Genomic DNA, 20,888 nt, shown 5'->3' with positions numbered 1-20,888 from the left:
AGCTCCATGTAACTGTCAGCCAATGTTAGGTACACATGTCTACAATGTGAGCTGCAACGGGGAGTGAAATGACACCAGAATACCTTGCTGATCAACAGAGAAAATAGAAATGAAAAGAAGAAAGGAGGAAAAAGGGATTAATGGATTTCTTTGCCTAGGGCCTTCAAAAATCTAGTACTGCCACTGTATGTTAGCTGGAAATTGAAAGCACAAAACACAATGTGCAGCCGACTTTTTCTTAAAAAAAAAAAAAAATCAGTGTTGGACATATTAAATGTTGTCTGTATGATGGATAAAAATTAGGAATCGGTACATTATTACAATTCACCCTGAAGGACCATATTCATGTCAGTCCATGTAGTCTAACAGTTATGTAGACACTGCAATTCAGATTAAAAAATGTCAACTCTCATGGTGGCACTAGAGCTTCCTCCTTTGTGAAAATGCATCCAATAATGGCTGCGATGTTCCGAACCAAAGCGGTAGACTGGCCAAAATGCTGGTATTGCCGGTATTGCTACCCCCACAGCCATGAAATCTAGTGTGGCCAAAAATCCTACAAGCCCACGTCAAAAGACTTTTTACTCTCAAGTATTCAATTCATATTCACAGTCTCATCAGTCATTATATTTTTACTTGTTTGTTCTGGCTGGGCACAGATAATTCAGCAGCAGTAAATCTTGGGATATCTGGTCAAGTACACAGTAAAAAAGCAGAAGATATGTGACAGCAGATAAGAGCCAGCAGAAAAACAGCCACCCGATCAGACTGCTGTTTCCAGCCCAAAGAGCCGAGGTCTCCCCACTTTGATTAACTCCCTGAAAAGGACTCCATTACCATGACAAGGAGTAATATTCTACTAACAGAGCTCAAGCTTTCCTTGGCCTGCATTATAGACAAGAGACAGATTTAGTGCTGTTCTTGGATTCTATGGGTATGAAATGACTTAATAAAGTGAAGTTGACATTTTGAGTATGAAAGTGAGGCTTTAAGCTGAAAGGTTGGAGCGGGGATGCCAGGACTGTTTCCTATCCAGTGTGCGTGAGCATGCAGTGCCGACGAAGGCACCGCAACCTGATTTCATCCAGTATTGGTCAAGAACCTTAACATTACTGTAGGCACCACCTTGGCAACCTTTACCTCAGGTCAGCTTTCTGTGGGTCGAGGCCAGAGCAACAGAAAAGGCCACCTGAGCCACTGTGGGACTAATGATATTATTACACTATAATGTAATAAAGCATCGTAAAATCTTTGCTTGAACACAATGACAATCAATTTCCCTATTCTATGGTAGAGCCAAAATGTGAATTAAGGGCTAAAACCCAAGTGGCAACCGTCCAAAATTACTTCACTGCACAAAACTCCCTGAATCTGATGGTTTAAATGCTCAAACTCCAGGAACACACAGCAACATAAACCCCACACAAAGAAGATTTAATTCCTTACAGTCAGAGGCTCAGACACAAAAAATGTCCAGCAGCCAGTCGCGTGAGTTTTCATATAGCTAGACTCGTTCCTTTGTGTGGGGATGTGTGAGGGATTGTAACCCCCTTTCCCTGCCCCCTTCTCTTGTCTCACTACTCCTCTGCCTCCCAGACATGCTCTGATGGAGAGATAAGCTGAAGGTCATCCTGAGAGAACAGAGGCTCCGCACAGGAATCTGTGGAATGACACTCTCTTGTTCTGTGGACAACAAGCATATCAAAGTCTGATATGGTGTCATATGGGTCTGTGTCATCACCGAGGTCGATATGAGCGGGGCCTGGTGACTTGATTAGGGAGAGCGTGGAGAGTGACATGCACAGTCAGCGGTATTAACCACAATTTTCTTTGATTGTTCACTTTCGCTGTGTGAGCAGTTGCAAAACTGAGGTGCAATGAGACCCAATTTGAGGTAAAATTATGAGACTGGCAAACTTTCGGTCCAAAATTGAAATGAGTTCAAAACTACTGTTGAGCTTTTTTTTTTTTTATGTGACCAAAGCAGTCGTTACGGTGCAAAAAATAAAAATACTTTTTTACTTTATGACAGTGTCGGTTTTTCAAAAACTGTAATTGCAATTTCTGATATCACATTAACTTAAAAAGAACCGCATATAAAACTCATGAAATATGAACACATTACAGCTTATCTCATTTGATGTTTTGATAGGCAACAGAACAGGACTCCCACACCATCCATTAGTCTCAGGCTCATTACTCTAAACAATAAAGAGATCCAACTGATATATCAAGAATATGCACATAAGTGATAAGTGAGAGCTCTATTGGCAATGTTAGTCTTGCTCTACTACTACACGTTAATGTTTTTGTGACATGCGAGCCTCCCAGCTGTTCCCATCCAGAGCTGTGGAGGCTGGATGACTCAGCATGTGAGCTGGAGGAAAATAAATATGATCGTAGATCTGTCATACAGCACAACTGTAACCTTGCCAAGCTCACTGCTGACATGTTAAGATCGGCTAATTGCCAAAATGTACAAGCACTGACATTTACCATAGAACTCAAGTAGGGCAGGCACTGGGCTTAGAAATGAACCATAATATGCTAGAATGCATCTACATTAGTGGGGATAAAAGTCTTTTTCTCCACAGACCTGGGTTGATTTTTTTTTTTAAATCACAGAGCTAGGTACAGAGTTGATCGTTTGACATTTTCAACATAACCTGAAGGTGACGATAATAAAAGACAACTGACCCAGTGTTTTGCGTGCGTAGAAAGCCCCAACAATAAGACTCAAACAAAAGACACCTAGACTAGACCGCTGTTGCCCAGCGTCACAACTTCTGTCACGTCGCAAGACATTTACATGTATTTATAGATGCTTTTAGCTCACAAATGAGGTCCAAGACAAGCTAAAGGCTAAGTCAGGGAGAAGACATTAAGAGGCTCCGGGGACATAAGCGCCATGAGGTTTAAAGTACATACTTATTGCAAAACTATGTAGCAAAGCTTAATGTGCTTTCCGATTGGAACACTGAAGTTGGTCTCTGAAACCTCCTTCCAATCATCTGTACACAGAGACATTACTGAAAGGGCTTAGTGGGCACAGATCCAGGGGGACATGAGAGGTCCAATGGCCCAGAGCCTCTGAAGTTACAGTTTGTTTGATAGGGTTTCAATCAAAAGACAGAACATTATTACAAAGACATGCACAACTAAAAAAAATTAAGTGGAGTTATCTAGAAGAGGTGCATAGAGACAAAAAACAGACAACGTATTAAGAATGGACACAGATAACCAAAAATAGAGACATCAAATGTCTAAATATAGACCGAAAAGAGACCAAATTAACAAATTCCAAAAATACATTTATTTATACCACAATTAGACTCAATACATATAAAATACATCAGTTTCACACTATATGGCTGAGTTCAACTTGTCTTTCATTTGCTGCGAAATGCTCATTGGAAAAAAAAAAAACAAAAAAAACAAGAAAAGTCTGCTAGGAAGGCTTAAATGTTATGGGCATAACTTTTGCTAAGAAAACACCATTTCTCAAAATGGACAGATGGAGCACAGCGCCTAATATTGTGACATTTGGTTTCTGGTGCAGTCCTCACCGGCTTCCTCTGCTGACAGAGGCCACAGGGCCTTCCCTTCACTTTGGTGGTCCCTGTGCTGCCAGCCTTTTACCACATTCGCAACAGACCACACATCCAGCTCAAAGGAGGAAACATCGGGGCTGGAAGTTAGCAGCGGGTCAAAAACTGGACCAGACTGGATGTGCTTAGATAAGCAGAACCGGGGGAATCTGCCCCTTAGAGCAATACAGCAGACAGGGAGCCAGCAGACAGCCTCCATGCACTGCAGCTTTTGAATTAACCACCAAGAATATGTGGATCCTGTTGTAATTCCACTTCCCTCTTTGTCTCCTTCATATGTTCCTCCATCAGTATGGTTCTGTAGCGTTCCCCCCCCCCCCCCCCCCCCATGTGATTTAGATGGGAAACTGTACAGGAATGTTTTCTCAAGCCTTTACTGCAGACCAGACGTGCACTGTCCCCTTCCTTTGTGCCTTCTTGTTTTACATTATACAAAGCTCCTTTCAGTAGCTCAAAACAATCTTTGTACAGACCTGACAAGCTGGTGATGTCACACTTGCTAATCAGTGTACAGCTTGGCCATTTAGCACAATCCTTCACAGCGGAAATGTTGCACCTAAAAAAAAAAACTAAACAAAAAAACCTGTTCCTGTTCTCCCTGATGAACAGCCAGCACATTGCACACTGTTAAAAGTCACTTTATTCCTGTTTTTCACCTTGAATACATGAGCCGTCTTTAAACGTGGTAACAAGCTGCAATGCACAAAATATTAAACATAAAAAGTCTGCCAGCACTATTCAAACACTGTTCCATACAAAGGGGATTCAAAGGGTTCTACTTGTTCAAGATTTGCTGTGAACGAACAAATCTTGCAAACCTGAGGTGTTCCCACACACTTCTTTGTAGTTTATGAATTAAAATATGCAATACATTTTCTGTCTAATATATTCTACGCTTGGCACCACAGCAAGAAATTGACTTTAGATACACACCTCATGGTCAAATCAACGACTTTCGGCTTGTCCCTTCAGGGGGTCGCCACAGCGAAACATGTCCCGCACATTGATTTGGCATGAGTTTTTACACTGGATGCCCTTCCTGCCGCAAGCCTCCCATTTTTTATTTTTTTGTGTGGGCTTGGGACCGTGGGGTGGGGATTCGAACCCGCTGCCTTCTGCATCCCAACGCACTGCTCTACCGCTGATCCACCAGGCCCCTAAATAGATACACACCTCATGGTGCACGGTAAAAATGCAACAGGAAAAAAAGAGGATGTGTTCCTATTTCACTGAATCCGTCCCAGATGCTGCTGATTCTTAGCTCTAAAATTTTTATCCTCCCGAGCTTTGACTCTTCTTGAACACTTTCTCCTGACCTGTCCACTGCCTCATTCCTTTGTCGGGGCCTCAGGCTTGTTGCTCACAAGCTTGTTTAACATTTAAGCTCTGGAATGAGCAGCACAAAGGCAAGAGTATTTCTGTGGAGGTATAAAAAGCTTTAGTGAACAAGAAGGCTAATTGACTAAAGTGAATCATGTGTTTGTGGGCGAGCAGTCCTCCTCTGGTTCCAGCTGGATGATTCTGTTCTTGTGATGAGCCGAGTGCAGTTCTCCTCTCCGTGTTGACTTTTACTCTCCACGTTGATGCTTCTTTCACAGCTCAGTCAGCCATGACAGCCTGTGCAACAGTTTCCTCGGGAGACAGGGCAACAAGGGAACAGGGCGACACTACAACCAGGTGATGCAGGTTGAAGATTACCCAGTTTAAATGATGTAAATGATATGCAGCTGAGTGATGTTTTGTCCCCAAATGAACCTTCTCTTTGGCACCTGAACATTTTCTTTCCCACAATATGTAAAACAGCAAACTTTATGTAGAGCCCTGAGGTGCTGGGCCACAGACACATGCTGGGGAAACTCACACTACAGTGCACTTCATTACCACTTTGTACTTTTTAACTTCCTTGTCATGTGCCTTTTGAACTACAACTCAGTGGTCTTAGTTTGGTTTTACTGCAACTGACTGAGTGCCAAGATCAGATTGAACGTACGATTTAAGATGGACACACCAAAGGAATGACATTCACTTTCCTTCCAGGTTCAGACTTAATATTTGGCTCCAAATGTTCCGTATTTGGACTCACCGACAAGAAGCGAAGCATCAAAACCACCAAGTTGCATTTTTTCCTCGGAGAGTCATACTTGATTAATCAGGAGGTTGGGAGAAGAGAGAACAAATGTGTGCTCAAGATGAGGAGAGAACCATCTGAGAAAATAATGGAAGAGACACTGAAGGCTGAGAAAGAGCATAGGGTTTTCGAGACCAAAAAAAAAAAAAAAAAGTTACTTGTCATTTCGGCACAATGGAAGGCTCTTGGCTAAAGGCAGACCAGGAGAGTCATTCCACCACCCCTCACCACTCAGTGAGTGGAGTCTCCAGTCTGGCCCCCTGGAGTTTCTGCATCATGTAATTTAATTCATGGACCACAAAACACAGGCGAGAGAGGCTCAAACAGGACGGAGACACATAACCACAGCGGTCATCTATGAATGATTTTTTTTGTGTGTGTTTTCACTGCCAGACAAATGAGTGCAAAAACATCTGAGAAAACATGTTCCAGTGATTGAAAGTGCTAAGTTAGGCAATTTTCTAGTCTGTAAACACAAAACGCTAGAATATGAGCTTGCTTTGAGATTTTATACTTTGACTTCTACTTAAGCCTGCCGCACCAGTAACAGCGGTGGCCCTTTAATATCCTATGACTTCATAGTGTTGGCATGTTCGTTTCAACACATTTGTGTGTCTTATCTTTTCTTAGAGACGGTTATGGTTACATAAATGGATTGCTACAGCTACAGGAGTACAAAGAAAGACTAAAACCTGCTTGGACTGCCAAGACATACTTGTAAAAAACCATCGTATGTAAAGCAGCTTATGATCTAGTCAAGAATTTCATGGGCGCCATGAAATACCTTGCAAATGGGAATTGTGCTCTCAATAAACTCTTCAATCTTATTTTCTTGCAATGCCGCCCCGTCCTTCATTCCCCGTTTTGTGCTGTACGCCGAGAGGAATTTAACACTTACTTCAATGTGTCAAAGTTAGGTGAAAAGTTGAGGGCAGTCAGACAGGTAGGCCACAGGGGGGAGGGGGAGGATGTGCAAAAGCCTTGGCCTCCATGTATGAAGCTGCGCTCAGCTCCCTGGCGAACACCCAGCTTGACATCTGATTACCCTCGGCCTGGTTAGAGGCTTCTGTGAGTCGAGTCAGAGGAAGGTCATAGATGAAAGAGACGTTTGATCAGAGCTCTGTCGGCCCTAATGTACATGCTTACATAAATATTGACTGGATTTTGATGGCCATGTAAATTGTTCAGTGGTAGAGGAGCAGAGAGATAGCTGGAGCATGCTTGAAGGAGTCCCTTAGGCTTTGAACATGTTTGAAAGTGTTGACTTTCGCCACTTGATGAATCACTCGGCTTTCAAAGAAATCCTGTGATAAAGAAATGTGTTTGCCCACTTTGAATGGATGTGTAATTAACATGCTGATGTCCCCGGTTTTAATGCAGCTTCAGGCCAAATCCACTTATTTAACACTTGCAAATAGAAAGTGATCAATGGGAAAGACATTTGTCTGGACACATTTTTGAAGGAGCCTTCAAAAGGTTGGCTCAAGTAAGGATTTGTATATTTGTCTAAAAAAAAAATCAGCCTGATGACTCCTTGACAAATGATGTTGAGTAAATAAACTTATGAGCAGAGAAAGCCGGGCTTGAGAGCCGCCTTCTTCTTACTGTTCTTACAATGCTCCGCCTGAGAACAGCTTAAAAAAGGACAGTGATGGTGAGGGCTCTCGTTCAGCCACTAAGCACAGCAAGCCTTTCAGCAAAGGTCACAAAGCACAGCACATTTGGTTCAGATCAGTAAGGTCGTGACCCACGCTGGGTTTATTTGGACCTTTGCTCCAAAATAATCACAGGGATCTGACTCTGCTATGACAGACATTAACAGTCTGGAACCACTTTTAACCCCCATCTAAAATGTCAATTTAGCAGCAAGTCGGTGCCACGAATAATTCTTAATAATTGCTTGAATTATGAGAGTTCTGGAAAAGGAAATGTATCTTAGAGGAGGCAAAATGCTTTTCTCGGGGCAGGAGAGTATGTCAGTATTATGCACTGCAGTTGTGGTTTGTCTGCAGGAGCGAATCAACTACTTGGAGGTAAGGGAGTGGGAGGAGGTCCCGATGAGACAGAGAATCTTTCATTTAGCTTATTCTATACACTTTAGTGCAGAACTCAGCCAGAAGTGCAATTCTCACTTTGACAGTGAGTTTAACACAATGTAATTATGTTCAAAAATATTGTCAAAAAGATTCTAGATATTGACCTACAGATGTAGGAGAGTTTATAGTGAGGGTGTGTAAGACTGTTGTCTGTGAACATGCAGAGCTGCAGCCATACTGTGCAAACAGCACCAACTCAAGCTCTCCCACAATCAGATAAAGGCCTTGTCTTGATGTGCCAAGGGACAGCTGGGAAAGGGCTTACATTTCTTTGGCTGGGATTCAAGGAATTTGAGTTTTGGAGCACAACGCACACCCTTTACCTGAAATACCTTCTTTAAATCTATGTCTCCGGTGAAAGACAGACTCTATGCAGCACGGCAAAAAAAGCATACCTCATTCAGACACTCAAGGTTTCACATCAGACACGATTAAATGCTTTTTCATTTCTTCTAATAATAAAATCCAAGATAGAGAGAAAAAAAAAAAAAAGATGAAACCTCAGCTCTAAAGTCCAAAAATAAAAGGTCCTTGTGTAAGATCCGGTGTGTGTGTAGAAGCCAAGCCTCAGCAGTCAGCATGCCTCGGCTGAGAGACAGCAGCTGTTGGCCTGATATAGCCTGGCTAGAGAGCCTAGAGGCCACAAAGTTAAAACCACCCTTGTTCTTGCACGGGCCCCCCCTCTCTTGCTCTCTCTCGAACAAAGACTACAGGTAGGCATATGTAATGACGGCGGTGCGAAAATCACAAAAGTCTCGTTCTCTCTGTAGTTATTGGTGCAACAATATCCTGGCGTGAAAATGAAAGGACGATGATACATTTTAAAACAGAGGAATGCCATGTTTCCCTTGTTGTGCCCCAATTCTGTTTTATCTACATCAGTCCTGCTTGAGGTGTTTGGATTTCTGAGATCTCATATTCTTTGTTGGTTTTTTTTGTTCCGTTATCGCCAAGAGTGCGTGTCCTGGCAGAATACGGGTGGAAGATGCCAAGTCATATCAAAACAAGAGAAATGGATATCTGGTGTGAATCAATGTTGTTTCTGGGAGATGAACTTGTGTTTAGAAAAGCTAGACAAACTCAAGAATTCTTGAAGAAGAATTCAAGAAGGGTACGGTGGGCTTAACCCCAACTGTAACCCTAGCCTCAGCCCTGGCAGACATCAAAAGACGAAAGGCACTTTGAAGAATAAATTATGTCAAATATTATGTACAAATTGACACAACCTGATTCAGTCTCCTTTTTGGAGCATAACCGGAGATGCCTTTGTGCCAGGTACATGACAGCCCCCCGTTTCAATGTTTAAGCCTATCCGGACAAAAAGAATACTTCAGCAAACTACAGAAAAAAAAAAAAGGCTGCCTGCCTTACCTCACAAAAAGTTTCCATCTTCCCTCTTGGCACTTGCAGCCTCCCTCCATTTATTTTTAGGGTAAACTGTGGCAGGAGAAGGGAGTGTGGAAAGTGCAGTGACAAAGGGCTTAATTTCCCTGTATTTAAAAGTAAGCCCAAGACAGCTGGACTTACGGTGTAATGAGCGTTAAAGAAAAAAGATCTTACAATGGACTCACAATGCCTTTTTGTCCAGCCAGGATCGGGATGACGTTAAGAGACATTAGTTGTTGAATTACACTTTTTGCTTTTTCTTTCCTGGCCTGCTACGACTTTGTGCTTTGAGACTACTGTTTTCATAAGATGGCAAAGAGGGAAAATATTCTCTTTCAAGTTAGCAGGGAACGCTTACTCAGGGGGATATCCCATACCACCTGCGCATATCAATCACGCATTTGGCCAAGTGCTCCTCTGGAATATGGGGGGGAAGAAGGGGGAATATGCGCTTGGATCTCGCTCCAAGTTGAGGACAAAATGGCTGCCACTGTGCCGTCCACTCGCATACCTCTCTGATTAAATGCTCCATATTCTTGCTGAGGTTCTAATCAAAGCACGCCTCTGTTAGCATGGAGTAAAGGTAACTTTATTGACACCTTGGCGTTGACCTTGGCACTGGGCTCTGCGCTCTCAGCCGGTGGTCCCGAGCTTCTCCAGGCTGCCAGATATTTTTCTTTCCCTCAGCATTATCATATGTCATAATCTACAGGAATTTGTGGACATAACCTATTCAACCCCAGGTACAAGGTGTAGATTTGTAAAGGGGATGACCAAAAACACAGTGATTCAGCATGAATAACAGACCTGTCATTAAACACCTTCTTTTAATAAAACTCTTTAATGTGCTCATGATAAAACATACACACACACACACACACACACAAAAAAAAAACATATTTTTGTTACTCCATATCTAAATAACCATTCACAGATGGGCTCTGAATAGTGCCATTCAAAGTTACAGTTGCTTCTTTCTTTCGATACAGAACATGCAGCATATGCATGTATCACTGCTCATATAACTGTGGACTTAAAAGACAGTGAAGTGTGCACTTGTAGGGGAGAGCACCTGTACATTCTCAGAGAACGAGGAGTATGGAGAATGAACACTTTACTTCCCAATACAGAAGAACTCATCCTTTGACGGGAGTAAAAAAAATAAAGACATGAGTGGGGGGTGGGGGTCTGGGGGAGGCGCCTGCAGAACATCTCTCTCTTTTTCTCCCTGTCCCTGAAAAGCTTGCTCAATGAGCCAGTTCTGGCCATTTCTCCAGTCTGTTTGTCAAGAGGGATGAGGAAGTCTTGAATGAGACAGAGAGGTAGCACTTGAAAGAGAACATCTCTCTCAGGGGAACAAGAGAAAGGCCAGAGCAAAGCGGCGTAACAGAGACGAAGAGCCACGCTGGTGAACAATGTTTTCTATTTGCACACATTTGCATGAGAAAAGGCAACGCAGCAGGCACCAGTTCCACTAGTTGGCTGCTGAATGGAAGGGCGCTGTAGACCTTCCCAAGAGAGGCTGAGGAGAATGGGAGTCGGCTCTAAAGTGGTGTGTGTTTTTTGGGAACAGTCAGTAGAGTAAGAAAACATTTTTATAAAAGGGAAACCAGGTTGATAATTCTGAGCTATGGCCAATCACTGCTACCCCAGTCATGGGCCTGTTGTACCGCATCAAACAGCTACAAGCTGCTACCATCATTTACAGAGGGAGGCAGTGCTCAACATGTTAAAAGTTGAAACGGAGCAGGTGTTTATATCAGCATTGCACTGCAGGACTAATGCATAAATATGCCAAGTTAGTGCACATGTGCAATACTTCTCTCAAGAAGCTGTGTTGATGTAGTCCAATTAGCTCTGATATTACTGAACATCTGTCATGTACAGGAGGGACAATTATGTACGGTATCACCAACCCTGTGTGTTTTGCATCTGTTACATCCTAATAGAGCCTTACAAAATGAAACCTAACATCTGCTCGCAGGAGTGTTGGCCATGGCCACAGTGCTGCAGTGGGTAGAGCCTGATTAGACTCGCTGCAAAACAGCTTCATACTTGTTCTGAGGATCAAATTGGCACTTGCGATGTGCACTAATAGGTTTTGGAAAGTTATGTTGCTAATTGTTATTATTTGCTATAACTGATGTTGAAATGTCTTGTGTTGTTTAAGAGTATAAATAAGCTGTCGTTGTCCTCCGCTGAAGGTCAAGCAAATGACTTAAGTAGTCTGCAACAGCAACTGGAAAACAGGAAGAGTTTTATTTTTAATCGTGAATATGAGCGTCAGCATTAGATCACGGAGAAGCATTGAACTAATCAGATAAACAACTAAAATACAATACACCCGGGCCATATTCTATAGTAACATCATATATTGGGCACCTGATTTTGATTTGTTTTTAGTCCGCCTCTCGCCCAATGACAGCTGGGATTAGGCCCCAGCCCCCGTGATCCTAAACAGGACAAACAGGTACAGATAACAGATGGATGGCTATTGAGAAGTTACATGAGTGTACAAATAGAACTGTGGTGGCCAAGCTTAGTCCTCACATTGGTTAATTCTGTTTAAAGACCTTCCTCTTGGAAATGATTCACCACAAATCAGATTCAAATGCAGCACGTGATTTGTAGGTCATGCCAGAAACCAGGAACAGGGTAGACATGTGTGTGGCTTTAGTTCACAAATTTTACCAATATGAGGCAGACTTTAAAATAATGACTTAAACTTTACTGGAATACTTAACAATATCAACTGGTATAAAAATAAAAATGTATTTTAGATTTTTCTGAATCACCTAGACCTAGACCTTGACTGTACACATTTAATACATAGGCAACGGCCTGTCCCTTCAGGGGTCTCCACAGCCTGTTCAGCACATTGATTTGACCTGTATTTTTACGCAGGATGCCCTTCCTGCCATAACCCACAACCCTGCGATTTTAGCTGGGCGGAGCCACACCTGGTGGGGATGGGATTCGAACCAGTGGCCTTCTACATCCCAACCCAATGCTGAACCACTGATCCACACAAGGCCCCCATTGACGTGGCTAAATGCTTCAATCTGAAATGCCAACACTGACAGAGCACCTGATTTATATGGTTAACAGTGAGTTGAGATTAAAGTCATACAAAGCTGCAAATGAAGTCTACTTCATCATCTGACTGAAGCAACAATGTAATATTTCCATATAAGAGATAAACAAGCGCACTATGGCATTTTGATGAATGAGCTAAATCTATAGTGTATAATCTGCTAACGGACTGATGCTGGATCACACAATGTCACATAGGCCATGTTTAAAATCACTGTCAACCCATAACAATTTCCATAGAAACAAATACATATGTCATGGTCTGCCACCAACAAGGGAGAGATGCAATCAGCGCAATAAAACATTAGTGCCCCTGTGTATCATCATAATGTTCATCATAAACACATTCATGAGAACCTGATTGTGTCTGAACTTTGTTCAACTGAAAATGTATAGATTTCCTCCAAAAACAGTGATTAATGTGAAAAAAAAATGCAAAAAAAAAAAAAAAAAAAATGATACAAGGAAATCTGCATCCCTGTCAACATCTTGTGATTTATTCTTGCGTCTACCACTTAGGCTTTGGCAGCGTGTTTCTCCACTTAAATGATTTCCCTGCATGGTGCTTTTCCTCAATCCCCATTTGGTTTTTATGTTGGCCATAATGCCCCTATCTATGAGCTGTAAGTGGCATCTAAACGGGCTTTACGTTAAGCACTTTTAGTTTATTTGACAAAACTACTGCTGTGAAATGTTTTACTGTCATTTCTGCGGAGTGCTCCAACAGCTCAGGCAGAAAGGAGTCAGAAAAGCTGTCGATATATCTAGTATCTCAGTAGCAGAAACCAAACAAAGATTTACAACATTTTAAATGTAATAACAGAGAAACTGTAAACTGTGTTAACTGTGGTTTACACAGCGAGAGGATAAATCTTGTGGAAACTGTCAATAGTTTTATTAAGTTGAGGGTTGTAGGATTGTGCCTCTATTTCCCCATTTTTGTTTTGTTCCCCTGTGAGATTCATGCTGACATCATCAAAATATTGGGAAAACTACACAACCATGCCTTGCTAGTTTTGAAGCAGAGAGGGAAACTTTCAGTAGCTCTGGTTATGCAGTGCTAATGCACATATACATATAAAACTTGTGGTAGTGTTCTCTGTAGGAATACAGAGGTTATTTATACAATATATGCTTAGTGTTTAAGGTGCACTATTTATAAGACTGATTAAATTATTAATTACGAAAAGCATTACCAACAATAAAGAAATCATCAAGTTCTCACATTTGAGAACCCAAAACCCTCAAGTGTTTGGTATCAATGGACTTTAAATTATTACGATGTTTTAAAATTAAATTTTGTTAATAAACTTTTTGATTAAGATTTACTGAGTACTAAACACATCTGTAAGCATAACAACTTGCAAACTCTCTGAATTTGATCTGTCAAGTCAACGCAGACTGAAAGTCTTAAAACTGACCCCTCCCCCCCCCCCAAAGAAAATGAATTCCTAAAAAACTAACAAACAAAAACATGAAATGTTCTCATTGCTTTAAAATGCATTTTTATGTCAAAAAAGTCATTTCTCTGGCATAATCATTCTGACTTCTGACTACTTTCAACGCGGCTAATTTATTATTTGCTTAAATCCACAAATAAATCAATTTTTACATTGTACTGGGAATTTTAAATGCGAGCGGAAATTGTCTAAGACAAGCTGCTATAATCATAAAATTCTGTCAGCTAATTTGTTTTTTTCTACTGTGATTGTCCATCATTCTAAAAATGGCTTAAACTTTTAAACCTTTTGGAAACTTGTGTCAAGTCTGCTAAGCGTCTGCTGTGCTCGGGGTGGGGGGCAGAGAGACAGAGAGAGAGGACCATAGTAGCAACAGAGATAGAGAGAGACGGGTTAAGGAAGAGTGGGCGGTGATTAACACGCTGCAGCCAGGATGCATTTCAGAGAAGCACTGGGAGGAAACAACGGGCCATTACTGCACAACTAAGGGTCTGTTAATCAGCCTATTAGGGTTTAATTGAGGGTAGTTAATTAGGAGTCAGTGGGCAGTCTCAGCTTGGGGGTCAGAGGCTGACATGGGAAGCAGCTGGTAAAGCAACCTGAGCCCATTGTTGCTGATCCATTTACACATGGCCAGTGATTGATTGGCAGGAAAATTAGCCCTAATTACACCTGTCTATTTCTGTCCCCTTAAACCCTTCAGGAGCCATAAATTAACCCACTTGCTCCAATGAACGACGAGCTGGCTGAGCCTGTGTTGGTGAAGAGCAAACACATTTACAGTAGGCCCAGACTGTGCGTCTCCACAAAAATCATCAAGCGCCGGCTCGCCTTTGAGGACGCAAGCTGTTCAAACTGACTGGAAAATACAATATCGTGCTTGTGGTGCAGGACAGAGACAAAAGCAGCCTTCTGGCTTGGAGCAAGGCATAGGCTCACCTCACACCATCTCCAGACTGAGACAACTCTACATCTTAAAAAAAAAATAATAATAATAATCATAACAATAATAATCTTTTTTTCCTCCCCATCAGAAGTGGTGGAAAACAAAGCTGTGCTTGTCCTCACTTGTTAAAACCAGCTCTGCATAGGGCAGTGGCTACCACCAGAAGCTGATTACGGACTCTTTAAAGTTAGATTTGATTTAATGTTCTGCTCCTGTCTCAGCTGGACCACGGGGCACAGGAATGTGGCTTGCTGCTAGGATTGGCCTGCTTAGCCTGAGGTGGGTTCGTTCTGTCTACGGCCAGACAGGAGCAACAGAGAGGGGCCACATTCAGCTTGTCCATCTTGGGAATAAACACACTGCATGCACAGGGGCAAAAATCCAATAAAGGGCTGGACAAAGGCCTGCTTTTTGACTCAGAATGCCATACAACATGTGATCCCCCTTAGGGAAATAACTGTTCTGTCTGTTCCCCATAGCCTCTGCCACATGTCCTGCTGAGAATATCATGAACTGACATTGTACTAGTGATAGTTGGGTTGAGCTCATCGCACCATTCTGACATTTTTTTTCTCCACGAAGACTGATGGCATCCTAAATACACTTTTAGACATGACAACTGCTGTCAGGTTGAGTTGCACTATAAAAGGCCCGTTTCCAAAGGCAGAACCTTTCCCAGCGGCCAGGAAAAAGCAACCAACCATCATTCTTTTCATATGTCATCGGGCTAATTTCCTTTATCTTCCTGTGGCTTTGGCCTTGCTGTAGAAATGCAAATCACAAGTCCCTCGGAGGGAAGAACAAAAGTCCAGGCAGGTTCCTGGCTGCCAGCCCCACTCCAATAGTTACTAGACCTTCATTAAGTATTACCCCTCGACTAAAGAGAGTTTGTTTGGTAGTAAAAGTGCAGCCACAAAATGAAATTTAGATCCTTGGTCTTCCGCTGGAAACACTGAGAAGCTAACACAAAAGGTTCCCAATCTCTGGGAAATGTTCCTGCGCTGGAAACGAGCTTAATGAAACTAAGCTTTTTGTCGTCACAGTGTTCCAGGGATCAGAATAATATCTGGAAGGTCTGAAAGGAAAAAAATAAAGTGATGAAGCTGATTGCAGCAAAAGACACCACATCTGCTTTCTCCCCAATTTATTTAAATGTCTCACTTGTCTTTCCCTTGAATGGCGACACTGACATGAAAAAGGAATAAAGACTCATTGACAAACATGCTTCAAACCCGCCTTCAACACAGCTCAATTTACATTTCTGTCAGTCACTTTTAAGTGCTATCCGGCTGTGCTTTAAGCTGTCTCTAACCTGGTGACTTGATACTTAAGTAACTGCAGGGAGGTTTGAGGTGTTCAGTGGCGCGCTGTGGGTAACCTTGCAATTCTTGCAGACTGGGACCAGTAAGAAATTGTAGATGTGCTGCAAAAAGTCACAGTTTAACATTTTACAGACATGAAATTACCTATGGTAGATAAAATGCATTATTTTGCAGCACTAATTAGATAAACACTCTTAGCCACAAGACCAAAGCTCACTGGTTACTTGATAATAAGTATATGCCGTAGCAATATGATCATAGGAACAGGTTGAGCCAGACAGTAATGATGATGATGATCTGGGCATCTCTGTATAAGTGTTTCATTTTATTTCCTTTTTGCCAATAAAGTAGCTGTATTTAGAGCAGCCTATTTTGCATTTTACACACGTCTGATTGTGACCCATGGTTTTCTCTTGCCCCCCCCCAATCTGATTCTCCTACTCTTCCTCTGGCTAATCATGAACAAATACATTATGCATCTCAAAGAGGTTAACCTCGTAGAGCTCTGTGGACTGCAGAGCTTTATGGTAATTCTTAATAGCTTTCTTACTCTAAATGACCTGTTCCCGATTACACAAAACTATTTAAAACCATTGTTAATACCAAAAACACTGTGTGCAGCTTTAAAGATGGGTTCAAAAACTTCCAATGTCTTATTTTTAGCTTCACCTCCCACTTTTCTACAACGGTGCAAAGAAGAATGTTTTTTCTCTAAAACGTTGAATGTGCCTTACCAGCCTGCAAAAGGCGATAATTTTGACAGCCATTCACAAAGCATAGCATAACCCTGCTATGGGCATCATCCGCTCTGTAAAAGGACAATAGTGTTACATGGAGCAGTGAAAAGCATGTTTACCTGAGGAGGCAGAAAACCACAGCACTGTCAGCAGCTACGAAACTGTTTTCTCCTACTGTAGTTAAGGTGCTACTTTCCAGTAAGTCTATATGGATGTAACATGCGCATGATGATCCACGGCTCGTCATTCTATAACGGGCTCTTAGCGGGGGAGTGTGATAGCAGATGGCTGTCTCCTAACTGAGCTACAGGCTGGTATGAATCAACACATGAATGCCTCCTTGTTCAGCCAGACATTTTTCTCATAAAAACCTCGAGCTGTGTTTGCTTTTGCTAGCCCCTCTGCTGGCTGAAAAATCTTCGCACTCTGGTCAGGATCTGCCCATGTTTGCCCCCCCTGGATTTGATAAATAAGTTCTGATATGGAGGGGCTCTGCTCTGAAGCCCCGGCTTATTCTCTAATCATGTCTTCAAATAGCTGATTGATTGTTTACTCGTGTTTTATGTGTTTACCTTGTAAATGTAATCCTGGCATTTTGTCTGCTGTCTCGCTCCACATTTAGCAATGCAGGAAATCCAGCAAGGATTTGTTGTTGTTTATTTGCCTGCAAAAAATGAATTTCTTCAAGCCTCTTTGCTTGTGCAATGCAACTAAGCCAATGTCACAATCCCAGAATGACCATGCCTGAGCTCTCGAGGTCAAGAGATGTTTTCTGTGTGGGCCTCTGAGTGTGAGAAAACAAAGGCAATGGAGACGCCTGGGTTGCCGTTGTAAATGTTGCCTTGTAAATCCTCAGCAAACATTCTTAGGTCGCAGAGGGTGAATAGCAACGACTACTTTAAAATAAACTGACACTGAGAGATGCCAGTTTTAATGTAGATGACAAGGTTGTGTGTGTGCGTGTGTGTTTTGGGGTTGGAGGGGGGAGCTAGACGGCAGGAATGTGTCTCAGCTAACACAATGTTTATACAAATATATACACTGGATGCTGTTTGACTTGAAGAGTGGAGATTTGACTGCTTAAATTCAGCAGAACAACCTTTTCATTCAGTGTGAAGTACTCCATTACAAGGCATTTGAAGCTGTGGACCGAAATAGCAGGCATGTTTATGTCGGCACAGTTTTGAACAGATGATGCAAGCTGAATTAGCTGGCAGTTACCTCTGTTCATTTTATTTAGCATTTTTTAGCTCTTTGTTTTGAATTTTTACAAACTTTGCTTTCAGAAAAGGGTTATGAGTAACAAGCAGGCAGGTATTGTCAGTAACAAGCGCTGGATAAACCCACTGTAAGCTTCCTGCCAAGCACCAAAAGCACTTTTCCACTACATGATTCTAACTTGACTCGACTGAACTATACTAACTTTTGGTCCCAGCTACAATGTTTTTACCACTGCTATAGTAGCATGTCAATGTTGCCTGTCATCTATGTGATACCTCAAGAAACTGACAAGACATCCTCTTTAATGTGATACACAGAAACAATGGAGGATATAATCGGAATGCTGTTCTTCATGCGTTATGACGAGAACAAGAGAAAGGCTGCTAAAAATAAAAGGAGTGTTTGGACAATGAATGTTACGGATATTTTTTAGGTCTCCAGAAACATGACCAAAGAGTCTCTTTAAAGCCGGTGCCTAAACATGAACCAGTTATTCAACAGCCAAAGAAATGTCTCTCGGTCAGAAAAACTGGTTTCACAGAAGCAACAACGTTAACTGGGGTTAACGTGGCCCACAAAACCCATTTACACTGCATGGTCAAAAAAAAGTCACCACCTGGATTCATCTAAGCAAATAGGTAAGAGCAGTCTTTTGGATAATTACTGCAGTGATTAATATGTCACTGGCTACAAGTTATTCAACCCTAACTGATGCAATGAGTAACTCACTACCTGAATGTACGAAATGACCAGGTTTTTCCACAAATGGATTTTTTTCTTCCCTGAAGGCAAAAGAGTATTTAAGATGACAATGCCACGACTAATTGGTCTCAAATTGTTAATAATGTGATTCAGGAAAGATGAGACACTAATTTCATATGTAAATTGGCCAGTTCAACCACAATGAGAATCTTTGGGACGTTTAGTTTATCCTAATGAGTTTACAGCAACCGTGTTTAGAAATAAAGGTACATTTTTATGTGAAACCACATAATGACGTGAAACTATGTGGCTTCCCAGCCCATGGAAAAGCAACATGGTTCATAGGAGGTTTGCAGGTTGAATAAACTATAAACTGCTACTAGCACTAGCCCAGAACTAGTACCTAATTTGCTTTGGATCAAAATTGAATAAAAAAAGAAAAGGTTTCATAGCAAAAAACTAAATAAAAGTTATAATAGTAAATCTGAAATGTTTAAAGTGACACTTTGCAATCTGAAGCACAAAAGTGTCAATTTACAATTGGAATTCAACCTTTTAACATTCACACGGCCAAATTATTGCTAAAACATTTAGTAACTTAACAGATTAGAACTGCTGTTAATAATTCATCTTTAATGCTGTCTCCATAAGAAAATCTGGAGGCACCACCTTAATTTGAATCATTAATCTGAAAAACATTCAACACATTGACTAAGACCAATTACCATTAGTTGCAACACACCAGAAAACCGCACATCCTTTTTATGTTTACACATTCTTGTTGCAGCCATCCTAGAAATAACTGTAGATTTAGCCAAGCTTCTTGTACTTGTGTGCAAAAATCAAAGTTGTTAGGACATTGCAGTTCCTATTGTGGACTAAAAAAAAAAAAAAACATGACATGAAACTTTTTTCGGTTGAGCCAACTAACAAAGAGGAAACTTCGAAATATAAACCACCACTATCGGGTTTCCCATCCTATGAAAAGCACCAATGTGGAACAACAACTCTGAACTGTCTATACATTTCAATTTCAATGGCTGAATGATTTATTTTATTAGGTTTCACCTAGTAAATCCCTCACTGCTTGAAAAGAAAAGGTCACTTAATAGGGTGCTTTGCTACCTCCTCAGGCTCTTCACATCCTCTCTGCCCATGTGCTCTCTTTCCTCATGTTCCTAGAGTTTCCAGAAGTAGAATGGGAGGCAGAGCCTTTAGCTCTCAAGCTCCTCTCCTGTGGAACCAGCTCGCAGTTAAGATTCGGGAGGCAGACTCCCTCTCTACTTTCAAGACTAGACTAAAAACTTTCATGTTTCATAAATCTTATACTGAAAGCTGGCTCAGGTGACTCTGAATCATCTCTTCGTTTTGCTGCTATAGAGTGCTCAGAGTCCCCCCCACCCCCCCACCCCCGATGCACCGAGCTCTTCTCCTTCCCTCTCCTCATTTTTAAGTCACCAGTGCATGAGATTAACTTTGCATCTTCTTTTTTCCCGTACTTGTGCTTCTCTCTCACTCTCTTTACCTTTCTGCTTGTATTCCCAGCTTCAGAGCTGTGTGTGCCGCACAAACATGCCCAGTGATTTGTTTGTTGCTTTTTTGTTGCTCTTCTTTTCTTTTCTTTTCCCACTTACCCCAACCGGTCAAGGCAGATGGCCGCCCACCTTGAGCCTGGTTCTGTTTTAGTTTTTTTTTGCATTAAAAGGGAGTTTTTCCTCTCCACTGTTTGCTCAAGGATTTGTTTGGTTTTCCACTATATTTTATAAGGTCTTCACCTTACTATGCAAAGTGCCATGAGGTGTTTTTTTGTTGTAAATTTTGCTATATAAATAAAGAAGAATTGAACTGAATTATGTTCTCCTCAGTGCATAGTTTGTGTGACTTTAACCACAATAGGTCAAAAACAAGTCAAACAAAAGTGTAGCAAATCTTTACTGTCTTCCCTTTTTTAAACCAATAAAGTGTGTGCGGATATCTCAACATTAAACCCAATGCATAATATCTTGTCAAGTAACCAAATACAGCAACATCTGGCCCATTAGTATGACTCTCTAACCTTCCTGTGCCATACACATGCCGGGGCAAACAGATGCACGCAAGCTCATAAAAAAAAAAAAAAAAAAAAAACCACACTGCAGATGCACGCGAAGACACAGGACCACTCGCACATGTTCACGTGACACATGAGC

The 20,888-nt window shown here is 41.6% G+C and overlaps 1 protein-coding gene across 3 annotated transcripts in view; it reads right to left on the bottom strand.

Moving 5' to 3' along the window:
• pdzrn3b (PDZ domain containing RING finger 3b) overlaps positions 1 to 20,888 on the bottom strand; it is a 92,864-nt gene that overhangs the window by 61,416 nt on the left and 10,560 nt on the right. The gene's annotated exons all lie outside the window — the stretch shown is intronic.

This window comes from Channa argus, chromosome 5 (assembly GCF_033026475.1).
Source record: "Channa argus isolate prfri chromosome 5, Channa argus male v1.0, whole genome shotgun sequence".
Lineage (NCBI taxonomy): Eukaryota > Metazoa > Chordata > Actinopteri > Anabantiformes > Channidae > Channa > Channa argus.
Note: the sequence above shows the minus strand (reverse complement) of the source record. Positions and strands in the feature narration are given on the sequence as shown.